The sequence below is a fragment of the Camelus ferus genome, chromosome 12 (genome assembly GCF_009834535.1).
Source record: "Camelus ferus isolate YT-003-E chromosome 12, BCGSAC_Cfer_1.0, whole genome shotgun sequence".
NCBI lineage: Eukaryota > Metazoa > Chordata > Mammalia > Artiodactyla > Camelidae > Camelus > Camelus ferus.
The window spans coordinates 35,349,187-35,373,485 of record NC_045707.1 but is presented as its reverse complement, the minus strand read 5'-3'; the positions used below and the strand labels follow the sequence as shown (position 1 = coordinate 35,373,485).

The 24,299-nt window shown below is 39.5% G+C and overlaps 1 long non-coding RNA gene across 5 annotated transcripts in view; it reads right to left on the bottom strand.

Annotated features, from left to right (window-relative positions):
- Positions 1-24,299, bottom strand: part of LOC116667670 — a 191,677-nt gene that overhangs the window by 128,680 nt on the left and 38,698 nt on the right. For 3 of the 5 annotated variants that reach the window (XR_004324631.1, XR_004324632.1, XR_004324634.1), the window contains exons 3-5: positions 24,098-24,152; positions 15,148-15,279; positions 8,962-9,101 (exon numbers count right to left, since the gene is read on the bottom strand). This is a non-coding gene — a long non-coding RNA (uncharacterized LOC116667670). Of the gene's footprint in view, positions 1-8,961; positions 9,102-15,147; positions 15,280-18,805; positions 18,990-24,097; positions 24,153-24,299 lie in introns of all 5 variants that reach the window. The other 2 variants (XR_004324633.1, XR_004324635.1) reach the window with 2 other exon arrangements.

Here is a 24,299-nt window from a genome sequence, read left to right as displayed (position 1 = left end):
GATGGATAATTATATACATGAAAGAGCAAGAAGAGTCTACCTTATGGACAGTGCAGTAGTAAGAACTGGAAGTTCAAATTCTAGTTCTGCATTTACTGGTTATGTGACTTAAGGCAAGTTTTCTCAGCCTTATTTATCTCCTCTACAAAATGAGTTCTATGATAGGTAATGTGGCTAAGACTGCCAGTCGTCTACCAAAATCCATTCTTGTTTTCTTTTGTGGTAATAGATGTGCAGCTGGGCACATGGTTACTCACATATTTCCAAGTCTGCCTTGCTGTTAGATGTAGCCAAGGGTCTAATCCCCTGCCAGGGAAATGTGAGAAGTGTTGTGTGACACATCTGGTTCTGGGACATAAGACTCTTCTGTGCTCTTTTGCTCTCCTACAAGCTTGAACCCAACATACCCCAACTTGACCAAGGAGATGAGGATAAAACCATTGGTGAGAAAGCAATGGCTTGGAAAAACCTGGGTCTCTGCATGAACACATGGAACAGAGCTGCTGACCCACCTGGAACACCTGTCCACTTTTATAAGAGAGAGAAATGATCTCTGACTTCTTTAAACTGCTTCATTATTTTTCAGTTTCCTTGTTATGACAGCCTGGCCTTACCCTTACCAACATTGTTAAGACTCTTTATGTTGCAAGTAATAGAATGCCCAGCTCAAACCAGGTAAATTGATCAATGGTATCATTTAACTCCCATACAAGAGAAAATTTAAGAAGTAGGGAAAACTTTAGAGTTGTTTGAATCAGTGTTCAATAACATCATCAAAGAATGGATTTCTTCCTATTGCTTTGCTCCACCTTTTGTGGAGTCAGTTTCACCCTATGGCTGGTTGTTCTGAATGGTTATGGTGATGCTAGTCTTCACAGTAACTCACTATACCTTCCAAGAAAAGAGAAGAAGGAAGAGGAGAGGAGAGACAAGTGAGCTTCTTTCCAATACCCACAGCAAACTTATTGACTCAATTTTGGTCCCATTTTGGTCTTTCCTGAACTGTGACGAGAGGATGGGCTTATATGGATCAGCTTAAGCCCATCCACTTGTTCCACCTCCAGGGCAAGTCAGCTTCTCCAGAACATATGAACCATGTAGAGGAGGTGTGGGCACCCTAATAGAAACTGGAATGGCTACCAAGATAAGAGGGACTGGACATTAGGGAGGTAGTACCTTGTCCACTACAGGGAGGTAGCGGTTGTTTTGAACATTAAATTGAATGAGATAATATATATTAAGGGCCTAGTACAGAGTTTGGCACACAGTAGGTGGTCAATTATCGTCAATTTACTCCTCTTTCCTAGATCTAGTTGACTGTGCTGCAAAGTGGTCTAGAGTTAGAAAAGATCCCCTCTTTGGGTGACTTGGGGCTGTGCATTTTCAGGACCAGTAAAACAGGATTGTGATGTGCACACACACATACACAAAAACCCCTCTCAGTTTCATGATTTCTGTCACAACAGCAGTTATTGGTGGGAATGGCCCATGCCTGCTATCACCATCTGACATTAAGAGAATGAATAAAAGGAGCTTTGGCACCACCCTTTCAAAGGCTCCCATCCACTGTTGGATATAGATGCTCACTGGTCTGTCAATGTATAATCAGGTTTGAGATTCCAGGAGGGGCTGCCTGCCCAGTGTCTTATGTTACCTGTGCTGCTTCAGGCAGGATATTGGTTGACAGGTGTATTTGGGCCCTTCTGTTAGTTTTCTGCCTCTATTCACTTGCTAGAGACTATATAACATAATGAAAAGATTCTGGGCTTGAGTCTGAGACCGACTTTACCATCATTGTGGGATCTAGTGTAAGTAATTTAATTCTTTATGCCTCAGTTTCCTCATCTGTAAAATAGGACCTCAACTCTTGTTCTACTAACCTTTTAGGTTGTGAGGCTCAAAGAAACAATGTATTTGAGAGCAGTCTGAAAATAGAAAAGAAATTTTAAATAAAAAGAGTTAACAAACATAATAATGGAAATATTCTGTGGATGCATAAATTTCTCTATACTGAGGCCAGCCTACCTGAAGGCTTGGGAAACAAAACTGGTTGAGAGAGAACAGGCCAAATGGGATATTTTTGTTCATAGAGAGAGAGGATAGGGCTAGGTTTAATGAACAATTATGTACTGATTGCCTACGTGTGTTTGTTACAGGTACTTTACACGTTGGCTAATTTAATCCTCTTAATAGTCCCATGAGGTTAATATTATTATGCCAGCTTTACAGATGGGGAAACTGAGCCTGAGAGTGGTTAAGTAACAGGACCAATGTCACACATTTAGGGAATTGCAGGCCAGGATTTGAAAGTCAGGTCTGTTTAACCACCAAGGCAGGTGATGCCATCAGCTGATTCAAGCAAGAAAGAAGTGACCACCCAGGATACTGAGCCCAGGTGGACTGGCTTACACAAGGCGACATTCATCCGGGGGCTTATAATAACTTTCATTTGCCTATTATCCATCTAATCCACAAACATTTTCTGAGTGCCTCTCATGTAACAGGAACTGTGCCAGATTTGGATAAAACAATGAATAAAATATAGTTCCTAAAGGGTTCAAGAAACATCAGTGCCACTGAGTAGCTTGTCAGACATCCATTTATCCTCAGTTCAATCCTGTTAGGAAAATTGCTCCTAATACTTGGCCAATGTTAAAGTTTTAAACATTATTGTTCTGTGGAAATGGTCTGCTTACGCTGCTTCCTGCTGGAGAATGGCATAAGTCCATAATAACTGAAGATCATATAACCCAATGATTTCGTTTCAGAGGCAACTGCACAATGGTTTTGAAATGGTAATAACTGCCTATTGCTCAGGGGATTATCTTATTGTCTAGCAATGGTTATGAAGACAGTGAGGTTTTAAGAGGCCATTCAATAAGAGTGACAGAAGGAACTATTTTTATTTTTCCCTGAATGACTCTCAAAGTGAGAATCTAATTCAGAGCCCACAGAGGTCTGAAAGAACTCCTGTGATCAGCTCAAAGTCCTTAACGCTGAAAGGAGACTGAGTTATAGAACAATACAGAAAACTGAAGGTGTGGCTCCTGTATCAGTGGAGTGCTGTTTGCTTTCAGAGATCCTGAATCAAATGGAGACAAGTCGGGTGAGACCTACAATTAAAACAGCCACTGAAGTCACATTTTCTGTCTTAATTTAAAGGAGCTACCATCTTCTTTGCCAGGTATTATGCAAATAAGCATCCCAGTCTGAAAAAATTCTACAATTTTATCTGTTCGTGCCAATGTTATTTGATGATTTCTTTGGGAGTGGGAACCTTACTTTGTTAAGCACCACTAAGAATCAGAGATCTTACGTATTTTGCTCATTTAACAATCGTCACAACTTTGTGAGTTAAGTTGTGTTTTCACCATTTTACAAAGCTCTTTCCCTTACTCAGATTCATTGATTCATCCAACAAATTTTTACTGAGTGCTTACTATTTGCCAGGCATGTTTTAGGTGCTGGGGATATAGCAGTGAACAAAACCTACCTCTGCTTCACAAAGCTTTCATTTTAGTGGATGGAGAAAGAACTAAACAAAGAAACAGATAATATGCAAGGCGTTGGAGCTCAGTGCTGTGGAGAAAGTTCTAGGGGTAAAAGGAATAGGAATACTAGGTGGCAAAGGTAGGAGGATTTTGTGAATTTATATAGGGTGGTCAGTGTATTAGTTATTTATTGCTGAGTAAGAAATAACCCTGAAACTTAATGGCTTAAAATGAAAAAACACCATCTTACAGTTTCTGTGGGTCAGGAACCTGGGTATGGCTTAGTGTCTCTGCTTCAAGGTCTCTCAAGAGATTATATTCAGTGTATTAGCTGGAAGAGTTGGCAGGATTCCATTCATTTCAGGCTGTTGGACTGAGGTTCTCAGTTCCTTGCTGGCTGTTGGCTGGAGGCCTCCCTCAGTCCCTGCCACATGGGCCTGTTTATATGGCAGTTGGCCTCCTGCAGAGTGAGCAGGCAAGTGAGAGATGAGAGAGTGCCCAAGATGCAAGCCATAGTCTTTCTGTAATCTAATCTCGGAAATGACAACCCATCACCACTCTCTAGTGAACAGAATTAGAGGCACGTCACTAAATTTAGCCCACATTCAAGTCTTGGGGATTATGTAACGGTGCGAATGCCAGGAGGTGGGACTCACTCAGGACCATCTAAGAAACTGCCAGCCACAGTTAGGGAGCTTTCCTAAAGAGAGGACATCTGAACAGAAATCTAAAGAAAGTAAGGGAGCAAGCACAGCTATCTGGGAGAAGATGATTTTAGGCAGAGGAATAGCTAGTGCAAAGGCTGAGGGGGAAATGGCACAAGATGAGGTCAGACAGGTAGCACTGGATTTGCTACTATAGTCTTATGTGGGGAATTTGGATTTTACCTTGAAACAAGAAGGCTTTGGAGGGTTTTGAGCAGAGGAGAGACATGACATGACTTGACTTGTGTTTTTAGAGGATCACACTGGTTGGTGGTGGAGAATAGAGCAGAGGAAGCAGGAATTAGTAAAAGCACTGGGACCAGTTGGGAGACTATGGTAATAATCCAGTTAAGTGATGACCATGGCTTAGACCAGGGTGATAGTATTGGAAATGGCATAAAGTGGTTGGATTTTGGATGTATTTCCTAGTAGAGCTGATGGGTTTGCTGATGTTTCGATGTGGAATGTGAAGTAACTGAGGAGTCAATGATGAGTCAGGTTTCTGGACTCAGCAACTGAAAGAAAAAATTTGCCCTTTATTAAGCTGAAAAACACTGCTGAAGGAGCAGGCTTTGAGAGGGGAAGTATAAGGCAGGGGTTTTGGACACATTAACGTGTGCCAATTAGACATCTAAGTGGAGATGCTCAGTTGGCAACTGGACATATAACTCTGCTCAGGAGAGCAGAGTGGACTATAATACAAATTTACAGGTTATTTAAACCAACATACTGGATGAAAATACTAAAGAAGTGAGTGTAGCTTGAGAAGAGGAAAGGTCTGCAGATTGAAACCCTGGGGTTCTCCAAGTTTGGAAATTAGGAAGATAAGGACAGCAAAGGAGACTAAGAAAGAATAAGTAGAAAGGGAGAGAGACGACAAGAGAGAGGAATACCCTTTGAGCCAAGTGGAGGTTGTGCTTCAAGGGAGAGAGAGAGTCCCCAGCTGTGTTAAACACTGCCATTAGGTTAAGCAAAATGGGGATCAGAACTGACCATGGACTTGGGAACATGGAGGTCCTAGTGGCTTGATGAGAGCTGTTTCAGAGGAGTAGGAGAAGGAAAGGAGAGCAAGTAGAGAAGGTGAGAACTGAGGCTCTTAGGAGAAATTGAGGTCTTTTGACAATTGGTTCACTGAACCACCTGCAACAAGCTCTATGGTGCTTATGAAAAACATAGATTTGGGGGCTCTACTCCAGCATCTCAGGGAGTGGGATCCTGTGATCTTCACTTTTAGCAAGTTCCACAGGTGATTCTGAGGCACATTAACATTTGAGAACCAATATCCTGCTCTATACACTATCTTAAATCTAGTAAAGTTGCTATCAGATTTAAGATATTGTAAGTAGGTTTCATTTGTGTAACCCAAATGTTTGTTTGTCCTGAAGGCACTCCTATGGATGGTCATTTGTCCTGGAAGCATTTCTATATTTTGTGGATGGTCATTTGTCTTGGAGGCTTTCCTGTATTTCCCTTTAGTGTTTTTATTCTCCTGAAGTTTTTAAGAAAACCTAAGTAAAGAAATTCTACAACCCCAAAGAATAGCAGTAGGTAAACAAATCTCCCATAATGGTTCCTAGGAAACTCACGAATTTTTAAATTCTCAGAATCAACATGTTAGTTTCTCAAGGGCTCTGGGATCTGAAAGACAAAATTCATGCAGATTGAAGAAGAATTCAATATTTTGTGGATCACTGAAGTACTTAATTTACTGAGCCTCTCCACCAAGAAAGAAAGATGGAGGCACTGTTACTGTTGGGTCTTTTTGGAGGGCTGGGGGCCTCTGGGCTGTCTTTATGACTAGAGCAAAGTCTGCACTGTTTAGCAGTATCTGGAGATTGTTCTTTTCTGCCCTGAGACTTTGGCCCTAGGACCAGACATGTTTCAGAAAGAACCATGCAGTGTGAGAGAAAACAGAGGTAGTAGCAATTTAAACTTAACTTTCCCCACTGTGTACTACACAGAAGAAGGGCTCAAAGGATTGAGGCTTTTGGAAGAGGGTGTTTTGAATTGTTGATCCTTCTCTCCTTAATCTCTCTTTATTTTCTTACAACCCCCTTCCAAGGCCTACAGACTTGTGCCCATGTTCCCTCTCTCTGGAATCTTCACTCTTCTCACAAGAGAAGTTATTACTTCTCTGGTTCCTTGTAAACCCCAGACACTTGGTGCCAATGGAGCTGGCATTTTCGTTCCATAAGAAATGAAATGAGGTGAGGTCTAATCTGTTAACAAAGGCTCCAATTCCAATCTTCCTTTTTGTGAGAGCCGCTACTAATTTCCTATCTAGTTTCCTTAAACAAGAGACTGTTGATAACATTTTCCCTAGAGGTAGACCAACATAGCTAATAAAGGTATATAAAAATTATATTCTAGTTACTTCTATGTACCTTTATATGGCCAAGGCAATTTCATATATGGAAGAGACTAATGCATAACACAGAAAATTCCAGCAAAACCCTGTTAACCCAGCAGCTCCTAGACAAACATTAATAGTTGCCCACCAAGCTAAAATTGTATCTATGAAAAAAGTTGAGGGAGAAGAAGGCTAGAAAGGATGGCAGGTGAACTTGCTGATGTTCCATGAAGACAAGAGTACAAGCACCATCAACATTCCAAGACTAGAAGATATAAGAAGACAGACAAAAACTGGGCTTCCCCAAGAATGTCTTCACAAGAAAAGAAAGTCTCCAGCTGAGCAGAACACCTAACTTCAGCCCCCTGTATAGAAGAACCGGTGGCCCTACCATGCAGGCAATGAATGGTAGCATCTGAAATGGTAGTCACATGTGAATATGTGTGCATCACTCATTAGAAGTACATATTTAGATTGGAATTCTGCATCGTCTGTAATTTTGGGGTGATTCTCTTTTTCCATAACACCTGTGGTTCTCTTGTTGCAGGAACATTTCCAGGAAGACCTGTGATCTTTGAGATCCATCTTATTAGTGTTTGATGGCACAGCTGATAGTGGATAGTTGGCAAAATTACCTGCATTTTTCCTTTACATATTTGTATCAAGTGCCTCTTTAACTCAAAATGCAAATCTGTGCAAAACAATGTGCAAGTTAACCTAACTTTGGTGCTTAAAAATATCAAGCAGGACTAGAACACTGGTTCTAGCCAGTGCAAAACTTTGAAGTCTAGGTGATTTCTTCACCTAATAATCACTTGGGGTCAAGTTGGTTTCTTTTAATAACGTATGTGCTTAAGAAAACACAGAATTCTAACCTTTTCTTTCTTTGGTGAGTAGACTAGTCAAGTGTTTTCCAAATGTACTTCTTTTTCTTAAAAGATGCAGCAGTGACACTAAATAGACAATAATTGTTGCATAATTAATGTGTAGCAGGTGGACCCAGCAATTTCTTTTTGGAATCTCTGTTCCTTAATCCTTAACTGCCTTGCCCTATCATACTCCCACCACATCTCCCATCATGCCCAAAAACCTCCCCCAACACTTGTAAATAGCACAGTGGACGTAATTTAATTTGCCAGCTCTTAAATTAACTGCAAAAGGGGGAGACAGGCACTCTTAGGTAAACATATATGTGTGTATGTGTGCAAACACACACATTTGTTTTCCTCAAACCTCATTCTCAAAGATTTTTACTACCTATTCAGTTCAATACACCTCTAACATTCTGCATCTCCATCTAACACCTGCTTGTTAATTTCATTCAACTTACAGCCAGTTTTTTAGCAAGCGAAGGCAATCCATTCAAGGATTATAAAAGGACTTTTTTTTTTTTTGCCTCTGATCCTTTTACAAACACTAATTTCATACCTACCATATGCTGTCCAAGATACTGGTTCCCACCCTTTTGTTAACTTCTCTTGTGTATCACCCAAGGTCGAGTTTCCTTTGTTCAGTACAGACTATACTACGAACTAAGGGTGGGATGATATGGGATAAATATCTGAAAGCAATACTTCCTGCTGGCTGGGAAGCGTCCCTTCACTTGTACAGAGTGTCATCAGTCATCTCGCTTTTCTCAGGTGTGGCAGGTCTTCTTTTCCTACTACCTTACATCACTGATTGAAGAGCTACCTGAGATTGTCACAATTTTACATAAAAAAATTTTTTTTTCTTTTTTTTAAAAGTGGTGGGAGATAATTAAGTTTATTTAATTTTTTAAATGAAGGTACTAGGGATTGAACTCAGGACCTCATGTACATTAAGCACACACTCTACCACTGAGCTATACCCTGCCTTTTACTTCTTTGTATTTTTCTTCTTTTCTATCTGCTCCTAACAGCTTTTTAAACAATTTAAGTTACAAAGAAGAGATCTGGTTTTGCTCTCCTGGTAACTAGCTGTAAAACCTTGGGCAACATATGTAACTGCTTTGACCCTCAAATTTCTCATCTATTAAAGAAGAGACATTAAACACATTCTAATGTGCCTTTCAGCACTGATACTCTCTGAGTCAAGAGGTGAAATGGCTCAGGGGAAAGCTCTGGGCTGCCTCAGAGCTTGTCTGCACTTAGCAGTAGAATAAAAGGAATGGCTGCTCCAACAGCTGCCACTTCTTGAGCATCTACTTTATGCTGGGCTATCAGATCTTTACACACACAGTGTTTCATATAATCCCCATAGCAACTCCAAGAGGCACACATTATTATTATTACTAAACCTGTTTTATAGGTAAGCATTTTAAGACCCAGAAAGGTTAAGTAGCTCTTTCAAAATCATAAGGTAATTGGCATAACGAGTTTGGCCAGTCAGCACATATTTTTAACCATTCTGCTACCCCATTTCCCAGTTCACTTACTGTTTGGTATTGCTTGCCCATTTCCAAAAGCCAGTTCACAGCTTCTATCTTGGAATGAGGTCTGAGATCCAGTCTTGACTCTATTGTCTGCTAGGTCTTCAGCCAAATTGTATCACTTCATCAAGTCTCAGGTTCCTTACCTGTGAAAGAAGAAAATAATACCTTTCTGCAGTTGCCTAGTTCCTATCCTGCTTCTCTCTACAGAGGCCATCACTTAACCCCTACCTGCAGGCTTGGACCCAGCCCAGGCTCTAGGACCAATCCTTCTTCCATAAGAAGGGCTTTAAAGACTTTTCCTTCAGTGCTGAGGGGGATTCAACATCAACCATGGCCTGAGGTCCTAGTAATCAGTTGTAATAAGTGGGCCTCTATCGTAAACGTAGTAAGGTAGAGTTGTTAGGATGAGTCCTGGGACCATACTGCCTGTGCTTTAATCTCAGCTCTGCCCTTACTAATGAGCTTCGTCAAGTTCCCTCACCTTTCTGTGACTCAATTTTCTCATCCGTAAAATGGGGAGACTAATAGTAGTGATTTCAGAGAGTTGGGAAGATTTAGTAAGTTAAAAACTGCAGAGTACCTATAACAATGCCTGGCAAGGAGTGTTTGCTATTATAGTTACCATTATAGAGCTGATCTGATTTATACTTCATATTCTTATACATAAATGACATCAATTATATACATATATTATTATCAACACTAGTTAGGTCCCTGCTTGGCTGCCTCAGGTCCTTCTTGGATAACTTGCCCAGTCTCTTCAGGGCTGCAGCCCTCACTGCAATCATGTGCTGGGGCAGGACTCTGCCACTGGACCCCTTCTCTGAGCTGGGGCCTTGCAATCTCCAATGATGTTCCTAATGTTGGCTGTCTTCTCAAATCTCTGAATATTGCTTCCTCTGGTGCTCCCCAAGACAGTGCCCTGAGCGTGTCTGTTTCCAGACCACTTGCTGAGACCACTTGTTGCCCCTTTCCCCTGCCATGTTCCCTGGAGCCCATATTCTGCCCTCTGCAGCACCTTTCCCCAGTGCTTGTGCTGCGGGCTTTCTGACTAGGTCCTGAGCCAGTCCAGTGTATGTGTTCAAAAAGTTACTACCTCAGCTTGATGCAACCTCATAAAATAACTTTGTAAAGCATCACACACCTAAAATGGGTATGAATCTCAGGGCACAACTCAGGTGGGCAAAAGATATCATACTTCTCTACTTTTTTTTGGTAACAGCTCTCATGAGATATAACTCCCATACAATTCACCCATTTAAAGTATAAAATTCAACTTTGAGAGTATAGTCACAGAGTTATACAACCATCAATTAGTTTTATAACATTTTCATCACCCCTCTCCAAAAAATTAATCTACTCTTCCGTATTTATCCCTTATATCCCAGCCCCAGGTAACCACTAACCAACCTTCTGTCTATAGACTTGCCTCATCTAGACATATGGCCTTCTACAACTGACTTCTTTCACTTAACACAATGTTTTTAAGGTTCATCCTTGTTGGAGCATGTATCACTACTTCATTCCTCTCTATTGCCAAATAATATTCAAACATCTCTACTTTTAATTCAGTAGTTAACTTTGACTCTCTCCCCACATTCCGAAGGGCTGGAGAAGAATTCAACTCCTCATTCTTGGGGTTTCCCATGGAGGTTGTGTCAAGGTTCCAGGCTCTCAAGTAGAGTTGAGATCTCAGAGTTGAGATACCTCAGATGTCCATCTGGCCACACAGGTTACTGCTGAGATGCCACTGTCTCTCCTTTTGTAGTCCTTTAAGAGCTTCCCCTTTGTGGCCTTTGTGCCACCTTTGGAGCATGGGAATTGTGGGGCCAACTGGTGTCCTTCAAAGTCCAACAACCCTCATTCCTGGGCTCTCAGATGTCTGCCTGCAATTCCTTAACAGATAAAGTACATTCTTTACTGGGAGTGTTTGCCCTAACAAACTAATAGCCCTAGGTAATGCCTAATCTCACAATAGCTCAGGCTGGTTTGTTTCAACACACCTTATCAGAGTCATAAACCCTACCACCCTTCACAGACCCTAAACTTCTTACCTCACCTACAACCAATCAGAGACGTGTGCTCAAGCCAATCAGGCACTTTGTGACCCTACTTTATGAAAGACCCCAACAAGTGACCCTCAGTGCTCACACAGGCACCTGTTACCTGTGTGGCCCACTATTGTCTATGGCAGCATAACCTAATAAACCTTTTCTATTTTCATTCTTTGTCTTTGATAAATTCTTTTACTGCCATGCATCAGCCCACCGTGTCCCCCAACAGAAACCATTTCTGTGGTTGGTGAAGCTAGGCCAAAGTTGTCCCTCTTGGCGCATTGATGGCCAGTCTCTCTGAGGTCCTGCTGTGTCCTTGAGGCACTGGCAGGGAGTAAGGCAGGACATAGGGGACCCTAGACTTTGACTCCTTCCCCAAGCCAGAGAGACCCTCATTTTAGACAGGGGATATTCCTCCCCAGGTTTAACTAGATTCTCTTTAATGTCTTTTGAAACAAAATTTAGAAATTCTAATCTCAAACTTTCCCTGAGGCAAGGGTGCACAGAGCTTGTACTCACATGAACGAAGACCTCAAAAGCAAAAAAACAGAAGGGAAAACACAAATTTATCTTAACAAGTTATCTTGTGCCAGAGTTCATTTCTCATTGTTCAAATCTCTGCACCCAGACAGGTCCATAAAGCAATCAAGCATTTTATCCCCTTATGCTTTTTCTTATCCCTCAGTCCGGTCACTGTTGGCTCTTTCCTGAGCCACCAGCCCCCCTGCCTCTGCTTCCTGACAGCTTTTTATGTCCCACAAGCCACTGGTTACTGTGAGGACATACTAGGTGGCAACCTGGACTCTGCTTTTAGAATTTTTACTTTAACTGTATATTAAAACTATCTTTTTTGTGGCAGAATGAAAATGATATGATATATGCTTTAGAAATGTAGGATTTGCATTTCTGTTATATATTTCTATTATACGTTTTTCTATTTCTATTACATGTTCTATTATATATTTCTAGTACACATTTCTGTTATAACTATCTACTATACCAAGTTTGGTCTTGGGACTCCTTTACACTCTTAAAAATTATTGAGGATCCCAAAGAGCTTTTGTTTTGGTGTGTTATATTTATAAATATTAACTATACTAGAAATCAAAACTGAGACACTTAAAATATTTAATATCAATTCATTTGAAAATAGTAAACCCATTACAGGTAACATAAATAACCTATTTTATAAAATATATATTTATTTCCCAAAACAAGAAAATATTCTATAGCATGGCACTGTTTTATATTTTTTGCAAATCTTTTTAATGTGTGACTTAATATAAGACAAACTGGATTCTTATATTGGCTCCTGCACTCAATCTAGTAGATTTTGTTTTCACTGAAGTATGTGAAGAAAATCTGGTGTCACAGAGGTATGTAGTTGGACAAGGGAGGAATATTTTAGTTGCTTTTTTTTTGACAATTGTAGATATTACTCCAGATCTCAGCAAGAGGTAGTTTCTTAAAAGCTATTTGGCAACAAATATTGCCAGATGTTTTCTTTGAAATAACAGTCTCATTTTGTTCATTTTAAAGAAAACACCTGACAAATTCCTAAATTTGAATAAGTGCTTTTTCAAGTAAAAATGGTGTTTCATCAAAAAAAAAAAAAAAAAAAAGGTTAGTTCAGCTTGTAACTCAAACAATAACACAAACATTTTTCTTGGTGGCACCCATTCTACCTCAGTATGGAGCAAAAGTGCTTCTGTGTACTTCTCAGTTTGTCAAAGTATTACCAAGACCTGCCTTGAAGTGTTGAGATTTAATTAATTGAATGAATGAAAAGAACAACATTCTTAAGTAAAACTGGCTTACTTTCTTTCCTTCTGTCCTGTGAGTTTGTGTTGGTGAAAAATGTGACTATTGGGTAGTTTGGTGCCACTGCTTTGACTTGTACTAAGGTGCTGGCAGTCTGACCCAGTATTAGTTTTGCACCATCAATAAATGCCCATATAGTGAAAAAGGCAAATCTTTCTTTAAACATTATTATGGAAGTAGTTTTGATCTCTTATATCCCCTGAAAGTTTTCCCAGGACTTTACAGACCACAATGTAAGAAGCAGAGGAGATGAAAAGATCCAAGGGAAGGGTGTGTGCCTTGCTTTTTGAGTGTTCCTCATTGCTGCCTAGGGTCTTGTGTTCTGCATGTGTCCTGACCTGTCCCAGCACCTGCAGCTCTCCTCTCCTGTTCTGGACTGGCCATGATGCAACACAACAACGTCTTTGGGAGCTCCAGGCACTAAGCCTTTTAACTTGCTCTGCTACTAACCTCTGTAGTAGTGCCAGGAAGGGTGGTGGTGTAAGACCCTTTCCTTCCAACTCTAAGAATTTACTAATGAAAATACTGGCAAAACCCTAAAAAACCTCCAAATTGCTGAATCTAGAAATAGAACTGACCAGAAATGTATACCCTGCTCCTTGTGCTTTTGAAAGTATTTGTCCTTTAAAGAGGCTGTATTGATTACCTTGAACATTTTCCCTATACACTTTATTTTCACTGGATTGTAACTGAAGAGTTTGGGAAAAAACCCTGGCTTTCTAGGCTGTCCATAGGAATAATCTGAAGGATAGCCTTTCCTCAGTGCTACCACATGTAAGTGGATCTGGAAGCTTTGAACTGTGAGTCTATTGGGCTCCCTTCCAAACTCCTAAGGGCTTGTTTTATATAAAAACATGACACTTGGCAACTTGTATCAGGAATCTAATCCCTTATTATGTTACTATAACTAGGTTAAAGAGTACATGTGGTAAGCAAAAATATTTACCTGTGATAGAGGATAATTAATAGGATTAAACACATCTGGTTATTTCTGAGTCAAATATGCTAGATAAGCTCTTATTTAAATCTAAAATTCTGTTTTGCTATTGGAGATTTTAGACAAGAAAATTATACATCTTCAAACCATTAACTTTGGCAGATTTCTAAGGGTCCAAGACTATGTGTTAGTTTTTTAAAAAATTCATCCATTTATTAAAAACAGTATTTATCAAGGGCCTGCTCTGTGCCAAACATTGTTCTTGACAGGGGAATAGAGCAGTGAGTAAGAGACACAGTCCCTGCACTCATGAAGCTTATGATCTAGAAGGGGAGAAGAAAAATAACAAGTAAACAACTGAATAAGCAAGATAATTTTAGATAATGATGAGCGTATGAAGGAAATAACACAGGGTCTAGGGATAATGAATCACAAGCAAGATGGGGTGGTCAGAGGAGGCCTCCCTAGGGAGGTGACATTTGGGCTGAGACCTGAATGATGAGGAGCCAACCATGGGAAGAGCCAGGTGGAGAAGCATTTGAAGCAGAGGGAACAATAAGCACAGAGGCCCTGAGGTAGGAATACATTTGGTAGTTTTGAGGAAAAAAGTGAAGATGGTACAACTTGAGTGCAGTGAGCAAGGGGGAAAGGGGTACAAGATCATGCAGAGCTCTGTAAGCCATGGGCAGGAATGCAGATAATATTATAAACAAAATAAGAAGCAACTGGTTTTAAAATAGGGAGTGACATAACCTGACATGTGTTTTTGAAAGACCACTCTGGGTGCTCTGTGGTGGATAGATTGTAGTAGGGAGAGTGGGGGGGTGGGGGTGGCTATGATGATGGGTTGGCTGGATGGCAGAAATGGAGAGAAGAAGATAAGCTTGAAGATATAGTTTAAAGGTAGAACCAGGAGGCATCAAGGATGTACCCATATCTTTTCTTTTCTCTTTTCTTTTCTTTTCTTTTCTTTTTTTTTCTCTTCTCTTCTCTTCTCTTCTTCTTTCTTTTTCTTTCTTTCTTTCTTTCTTTCTTTCTTTCTTTCTTTCTTTCTTTCTTTCTTTCTTTCTTTCTTTCTTTCTTTCTTTCTTTTCTTGAGTAACTAGATGGATGGTGAAGGCAGAAATTGAGACATGTATGACTGGGAAAGGAACAGGTCTGAGAGACACATGGCAGGGGTAGGGTAGGTCAGCAGGTGCTCTTTGAATACGGAAATCATAATTTTTGTTTTACGCGTATGTCAAGTAGGATTGTGTTCAGCTGCAAGGAACTCAAAACCTGACAAATCATATCTTAATCAGCAAACTATTTGATCAATCAGTTAATTAATCAGTTGATTAATTTCCCACATAATGAGCACTGCACAGATAGACAGACCTGGCTGGCATGGTAGCTCATAGATGCCACTGAGATCCCAGGTACATCCTTTCTTCTCCTTGCCCTTCTTTACCGTGTCTTTGTGCTATAGCTCCAGGCAACGTCAGCACACTGGATGGGAGAAGGAGGAAGCTAAAAGGAGGAAGAGGATGGTGTCTACTTCAGGAAAGCAAAATTTTTTCCAGAAATCCTCAATAGACCTCTATTTTTATCTCATTGACCAAAATTATGTCATGTGACCACCTCGAGCTGCAAGGGAGGCTGAGGTCTTTAGCTGGACACATTTTTGTTTCACTGGGAAAAAAAATGGGGCATTTTAATAAGGACTAAGGGGTGAAAGGATATTACAGAAGCAGACAATGAGCAGTGTCACCAGGGACATATTATATTTAAAGTCCTTGTTGAACATTCAAATGGGAATGTCAGGTAAGATTGGAAATAGAAGTCTGAATTTCAAGGGAGGGCAGAGCTGATGATAACAGTTTGGGAGTCATTAGTGCGTAGATTGTGTTGAAAGCTTGGAGGGTAGATGGGATCAACTAGGGAGAGAGTGGAGTTGGAAATGTCATTTTTGTATTTATTACTGTGACTTGCTCTAATTAATTTTATTCAACAAAATTTTAATGTACACTTTTTGTGGGTCAACAATTGTTTCAGACTCTCAGGGCACAAAGATGAAGATGTGCCCCCTATTTTCAAAGAGCTTAGATATAGAACAAAATGAAAACAAATCAGTTTTAAGAAATGATTCACTACAACTTACATGAATGATTAATTCATTTATATAGATTTGTAACAGTAATCTGAATTATGAAAGTAGTTCTATGGCAGCTCATGTTTTAAGTGAGAAATTAAGTAATTTTACCTTGAGTGATTTCAGATTCACCTATCTGTGTATGTCTATTTGCATATTTTAATTCAGAAATGCATTTTAAAAAACCCTCAGTTTTTGAATATGACCAAATGCTAATCTTCTTAGTAGTAAATGTGTTGTTAAAATCAATACAACGTATTATGGAATCTTAAATTAACTTTGAATTTAGATGATCAGGGAATTATTTGTCAGATGACCTGTTACATTAGGGCTGAACAATTGTTTGCTGACTTAATTGCTACCTATAATTTCACTTAGAAATTTCATAGGTGTTTCAAACTTATCAAGTCCTAGATTGAGTTCTTTATCTTACCCACCTCTCATTCCTTCCTCTGTATCATGTTTTTCTGTGTTCTTTTTGAAGTGGGTGGCACCATTCTTTTGGCTCAAGCCAGAACTCTAGGTGACAATCTAAATAGCTGTCTCCCTCACTCCACTCTATCAGTAAAACTTACAGGTTTTACCTCCTAAATATATCTTAAATGTGTCCATCTCCTCCACCCTGGGTCATCACCATCTCACTCACACTCTCCAGTCACGGTCCTTTGAAATTCATCTCTGCAGCTAAAGTGATTTTACTAAGCTGAAGTGTCTAATTCATTATTCTGATTAAAACCTGGAAAAATCTCAGCATGCTGTAAAAATGATATCCTGCAGCAAAATCAGTTTTAAAAATTTTAGGTTAACCTGAGATAAAGAGGTCCTTTTATTGCAGGACTTCTCAGAGCCTTCAATATGCTGAGGTATGCATTATGAATCACTAAGCAGGGGACTGAAGGTATTTCTAGACACAAGTCACAGTAAAGCTATTATTTTGAGGAACACCAAAGAACACCTCATGAAATACCTCTATGAACACTAGTAGTTTCTATACCTTGGCTTAGGAAATCTGGTCTACAAAAAGAAATTTAGTTATCTTAATGTGATATGTAAGACCTCCCATGCCTTGGTTCTCACCTTCCTCATGAACCTTATTTTCGACCATTCCCCACCTTGAACTTCCTGTCTAATCACAACAGACCACATCCAGTTCCTGTACACAACATGCTCCTGGCTCAAGCTCTTCCCTCTGGAACACCTTTCTTCATCTGGCTAAATCTACTCATCTTTCAACTCTTAGCTCAGGGACCTTCTTTGAATGCTTGGTTGAAAAGTTCTGAGTTCCACTTACCACAGCACACACAAAAAATAAAAACAATCTGATTATGTGTCTTTTTCCCCAGATGGGGAAATAAAGACTGAGAGAACATGCTGTGATGATGACAGTCATGATGGAGATGACAGCAAAATTTACTGCACTCATGAGGTACCAGGCTCTGTATATGAATTATCTTATTTAATAGTTGTAAAACTTTCATGAGGTAGATATTTCTAGTATCCTCACTTTGCAGTTAAAGAAGTTAGGGCTTAGAAAGACTGAGGAACTTGCCTGAGGCTATGCAGCTAGCAAATGATGACCTTAGGTCTGAATTAAGATAGCCAGAAGCTGCCCCTTTTGCCACTGTATCTACAACACTGGCATGGCATCTGGTCGTGGACACTTGATAAGTGCTTGTTGATCTAAACTCAGTGTGTGTGTTTGTCTCACACATATCTGAAAACTACTAGCACTGAGGATGTTGGACACAATATAGAAAATAGAAGCATTTGCTTTTGAATTTCATTTCTAGTGAAACTGGCAGTGGAAAGGGAGACATGGAAAGGACAATAGCTCCTGTAACAAATTACCATCAGCTTGCTTGTTGTCTTAGGTGTATGTTCCAGGGGTGGCCAACCCTGTTTTACACCTGTGTTAGTCTTTGCAGAATAAAAAATATATTAGTGTTTAATGGGGACTATTAATCTTGTCACCTAATTGAGTAATATCTAAAAAATCTTTTCTTTCAAAACCTAATGGGAATTTCTAGTTAAGAAATGAGTGTGGGGAATATTTGATCTCAAAAATATTTTTATACATGAAAAATATATATGTGTTTATGAGAGATGTTGAATATTCAATGAAATTTTGTGACTGTGAATCAAACAGTTATCTTGGGCCTAAAAGTTGATAGTTCCTTTGGAGAGTTATAAGTTTATGATAGTTTCTGCACTTTAGAATTTTGCTTTGTGGCTTGGGAGTATCTGAAGTAGCTGACAGTCTGTCTTTAAATTGGCACTTTTTTTATAGGGAAACGTTCAAATATATTATTTTGTTGTACTCTATGAGGATCAAGATTCAGCATGATAGGATCATAATTTGAAATATGAGTAAGAAATATGTGGGGTCGTGATCTCTATAAGCCTATTCTTTGCTTCTTAATTAAATTTTGCAGATGATAAAAATATTGAGAATGAACTATTAGCTTATAAATTATAAAAAAGGGTTGGTAACTCCCATAATATGTTTTATAATTTTGTTTAAGAGGTGTCTATTTTGTGTTAGATCAAGTTAGTTATTGTTTAGAATAAAGACCTGCATGACTTTCTATTCCAAATTAAACTATAAATAGGAATACTTCCAAATGCCTGGGCTTTTTTGTTTGTTTGTTTCATATGTGGCATGTCCCTTTGGATAAATTATTTAACTTCCTTAAGTCTGAATTCTTTCATTATAAAGGAAAAGGTTTCTTATTCTCCACTTTTTTTTTTTTTTTTTTTTGAGAATTAACCACTCATTTATTTCATTCTATTCACTGCAAGTTGTAGCCTAGGATTTACTGGGATTCTCACTGTGGCCAAATTCTTTCTTCACATTCAGCTCTCGTCCTTAAGCACTTGTGTTTCCACAAATGTCTGTTAATTTACCTGGGAAAGAGCTCTGGACATCTGAGTCAGTAAATTCAGTGGTCTCATTCTTCAGTCTCAGCTATTGTTGGCATCATGTGCTAATGCTCGTATAAGTGAGGGGTCCAGAAAATCTGCTGTAGTGTGACTTCTTTAGTCTTGTGTGAGACCATAGCATGAGACAATAGACCAGGGGGACTCTGTCCTTGAAGGGAGGAAAGAAAGGAGTTTTGTTTTCTCTCTTTAGCTAAATGTTATAAAACTTTAAAGCTTAAATTCCAATAATTGTTGCAGATAGGTTAGATAAAAATCCACCAACTCACAGTATTTTTCCTGTTTCTATTCACTAGTAAACAACAGAGGCCAAAAAAAAAAAAAAAAAAAAAAAAGAAAGAAAGAAAGGAAAAAAAAAAAAGAATGTTCTATAAAGTAAGATATAAAATTTGGGTTAGGGTTATTAAGGTAATAGTTCCTTTTTGCCCTGCCTCCATATTATTTTTAGTCCTGGGCTCTGAACCCAAGGTAATGTGTGAGGCAGCTTTAACATTTTATCAAAAGTTAGTGGTCTCTCTTCTTTGTCCTATCTTGTTGACAAACGTTCCTGCGGTAATCAATTCTGCTTCCTATATAAACAGTTCATTTAATTCAATATCTAGCTTTCAATCCTATTTGCAAATATATATATGAAAACAATCCCATTCATTAGCTGATGCATTTTTACCTCTGCTAACCATTTTCAGGTAATTTCATTGGTAACTGGCTGAGGGAAGAGAAGAAGCTCTTTGAAACTCCTCCTACTCATTATTTCATGGGTCTGTTACGGAGGGCAGAAGCCTGGCTTGGCTGACCCAATGCCCATTTTCAGATCTCTCCACCCTTGCCTACCCCTACAATAGAGAATGGAGAGGCTTAAAAGTCACTATGCTAACCTTCCCCGAAGCATGGCAGTTCCAGCCAAGGGGGCACAAGTAGAATTCTGTTGAGGAGGGTTTTTGGGAAGGGTCTTTTATCTCCTGATAAAAGGAGCCAGAAGCTGCTGGCACTACTCCATCCACTTTTTTTTTTTTTTGGTCTTAAACATGGTTACAATGTCTGGATTTACAGCAGTCATCTTGCAACTTTGAGACAATTAACAACCTTGGTTGAAGAAGAAACCTTGGTTTTTATCACATCAGGGAGCCCCACATTATAAAGAACTGCTTCCCTATAGACATTACATAGGAAAAATAAATTCCTACGTGGTGGTTTTAAGACATGGCTACAAATTCTTTGACACTCCTCCTATCAAAAGATGTGGTCTAATTCCTCTTCTCTTGAATATAGGCCAGCCTAAATGACTTACTTCCAGTAAACAGAATGCAGTAGGAGTAATAATGCATGACTCCACAAGTCATAAAAGGTGATACAGTTTCTGCCTTATTATCAACCCCTCTCTCATGTGCTACTTGGGAGCCTTGAGTTGACATATCAGAAGTCAGTATACACTGAAGCTGCCGTACTGGAGAATCCCTGTAAGCGACCACACAGAGACAGGGATGCCTGAGGAGCCCCAGCTGTCCCAGACCCCAACTCTCAGTCTTCCTGTCAAAAACTGACAAACATGTGAGTGAACCAGCCTTCAAAGGATTCCAGCCCCCAGTCTTCAAGCTTCCCTAGCTGATGCCAAGAAGAGCAAACAAGCTGCCCATCTCCCCAGCCCTTCCTAAATTGCAGATTCATGAGCAAAATAAATGTTATTTTAAGCCACTAAATTTTGGTTTGTTACACAGCAACTGGAACACTCTATTTTTAGTACTGCTGTTATTTGGATGTTCTGTTACCTGCAGCCAAAAGCATCCCTACCTGAAACACTTAGCAGCACAGAAGATTAAACAAAATTGCTAAAATGATGCTTTTATTACTAGATGTGCTGATCATCTATTCTATTCCTCTGACCCTGGCCATGGTAATCTAATAAACTATAGTACTGATGTCACAATTTTCCATTGAAGTTGATGCTAATTTAGTTATATAAAGGTCTTATTTACAACAGGACTGGGCTAACAGAAATGTAGAAAAGGAAAAATTTCAGTTCAGGTTAGCATATTGCTGTTTTCTGCTCTTTTGGCATTTTGGTAATAAAAACAGTATCGATAGCTACCTCACCAGCAAGTAAAGCTTGTCTGAGTCCCCATCTTCATCAAAATCCCATCAGTGTTTCAGGCTGTTTTCTTAATGAAATGCTCCTAGCATTTGACAGCTTTGTTCTTTCACTGACATTTGCAGCTTTTTTAATAGATGAATATTTAATGTCATATTTAATAGGCCAGATTCTTTGAAGCGAAATCCCATTAGTTAGTTCTCACATTTTAGAATGAACAGTCACTAATTATTGTTAGAATTTATTTAAAAGTTTTAATACATGATTTTTATCATAAACTCATTTACAAATCCAGTATATAGGAACCAGTAGGATTGTTCTAGATTAATATTCATATCCTTACATGGAAGCTGCAGTATAAATTAAAAAATATTTTATCCCAAAGTAACATAATGCTGCTTCTAGTGATGGAAATTCCTAATCAGCTTTGCAATGTAGTTTGGGCAATTTTCTTATCCCATTGCACTGAAAATTTAAAACTAAAGGAACAAAATGTAACTCCTGAAAGCTAGTTGCACAAAAGCCAATTTCATTTTTGTGTGTTTATTTACTCAACATCCACATCCTTAAACTGTTGGCAAATTCACAGCTGGGTGGAGAAGCATATGTGTCATTATGCTGATGCTTATGGGGTGGGACGGGTGTGGAGGCTGGGTTGGGGCAGTGGAGGGGTCCTTGCAAGAGAAGTTACATAAGTGATATCATATGCAGAAGCAGCCTCTGGGGTTAAAAAATAACTGGGCAGGGAGTGTCGGCCTTTCTTGGATCTGACTCCATGACTTACTATCCTGAAGGGTCAGACCTATATTCCTGGGTGGGCTGAGAGTCTGTTTAAGTGCACTCAGTTCCTAATAGCAACCCTACATAATAGCTTAAGGAGCCTGGGAATGTTCTTTGTCTCAAGACAGCAAGGTGCTGCCTGCAAAAGCTGAACCAACATCTCAAAAAGAAGCCAAAACAGGACAGATGTTTCATGCTGTGCTTCAAATGTGGTTGTTTCCAGCATGGTTTCCTTCAATGAGTAGAAACACAGAAAATGAGAGAAGATGACTGCTTTTGCATGGCAGCTCCAAAGAAGATTTTAAAAAGCACTAATTTCCCATCTTGTCCTTCTTTTCCCTACCCATCTTTTTTTAGGAAACTGAATTATTGATGTATGAAATTATGCCTTTGTTCATGTTATCTTACATTTTTCTTTTTGTAACTTGTGAAAAATAAGCTGCCACTGCATATCTACCCTGGTATCAGAAATTCCTCAGGGACGAGGGTCACAATTTAATTGGCACTGAGCCTCCATCTAGCACCTGAGAAAATAAATATACAGGGAACAGTAATGAAAGACCATGGGAACAGTGGGACTAGGGGTGAAATTTTCTAAAGTTCAGAAAACAACATAAATACATATTAGATCTGCCACCTGCCTATGGTTAACCCTGAGGCCCGAACACCCTAGTTTGCCAAGTATCACTTGAGATCCCCATGTCATTAGGGAGAGGCAGGTATTTCTGCTCTCTGGCATCGTGTGCTCTGAATCTCACTAGGTGCTATCATCTGGATTAGAACAGTTACCTCCAGTCCCCAAGCTCCTCCAAGGCCTTCTTCTAGCTAACGCCTTTCTTTGAGTTTCCCAGATGCCTGCAGCTTCTCCCCTGCAACCTCCCCTACTTCTTGGTATTAGCAGATAGAGCCCATCAATTCCTCTCTAATGCTGCTGCCTCTTCCTGTCCTCTTGCCATCAGAAATCAGAAAACAATCTCTCACCCATATAAATGATCACTTTCAGAAGCATGACCTGTTCAAGCTGACTCCTTCCAGAAGCTGAGTTCTTTCATTCACTGAAGCAATATTTCTCAAAGCATTAAGTCATCTGTTAAAATACATATTCCCACTGAATGAGGCTCTTTATGGTGGGTTAGAGAGTCTGCGTATGTAACAAGCTCCTTACTTTATTCCATCTCAAGGTAAAGGTGCAGAAAGCTAATTAATTTCATCCCTGTAAACATCAGGTTTATAATTTCTTCTTAAAGAGGAGAATACCTTTTCACCCTCACAGTTCAGAGAAAACCTCAGGAAAAGCCTGCCAATTTCAACAACTGAGACACCACTCGACCCTTCAACTTGCAGCAGTCCCCAGAGAACTGCAGTTGTGCTCAGTGGGGAAATTTGAGACTGAGAACTCCACCTTCCCTTTCATCCTTGGCTTTGGCCAGCCTTCCCATGAACCTTTGAGGAGTTCTCCCCTTCCCCATCATCTATGTTCTATACTCTGGTCTGGTCTTCTCATTGCTCTGTGCTTCCTCTCCCTAACCACCTCTGTCTTACCACACCACACACTCAGCCCCATTCCCTCTTCCTCTGGATGTCTACTCCATGATAATCCCCTTTCATCAATTCCTGCAGCCCCCTGGCCTCAGCTGAACTCTGGCTCTCCCTAGGGACACTCTTTCCTCCTTAGTCTTCCCAAGGGGTGGCTGCCCTTTTTCCTACTCCCATTATAAGCTGTGGCAGTGAATATGGGATAGAGTTGGGAAGGAATTGGCAAACTTTGTCTGTGAAGAACCAGATAGCAAATATCTTTGTGAGCCATACAGTCTGTTGTAACTACTCAAGTCCACCAGCCATTGTAGCGTAAAAACCACCATAGGCGGTAAGTAACAGAAAATGTGTTTCAATTAAACTTTATTTATGGACATTGAAATGTGAATTTCATACAATTTTAACATGTCATAAAGTAGTATTCTTACTTAGAAAAAAATTTAAACCATTAGAAATGTAAAAACCATTCTTAGCTCATGGACTGTAGAAAAACAGGGGATGGGCTGGGTTTGGCCCATGGGCTGTTGTTTGTTGACTCCTGGTCCAAACCAGTGTTTCTCAATCTTTAATGTGCATACACATCAGTATGGATCTTGTTAAAATGCAGACTGTGATCCAGTAGGTCTGGGGTACGACCTGAGATGTGCATTTCTAACAAATCACTAGGTCAGCACACTACACTTTGAGTAGCAAGATCCTACAGTCATCTGTAGATACTTGTCCTTAATATAATAAAGACATTAAATATAATTTAATGATATAGGAAATGCTTATTCTGTAATTCATATTAGAAAGGCTGTGTGGAAAGTGTGGTAGCTGAGAAAGCAGGCTCTCAAACCAAACAGACTCCCACTTACCAGCTGTGTGAATCTGAACACACTTCTTAATCTCTCTCAGTTTCCATTTCTTCAGCTGTAAAACAAGATAATAATAATCTCTACTTCAGATGGTTGCTTTGGATTTTAACATGATAATATACCTTGCAAGTTCTCAATAAATCTTAGCCATTATTATTTTTAAATTTAAAATGCAAGACATGATTTAGATAACAAAATAATA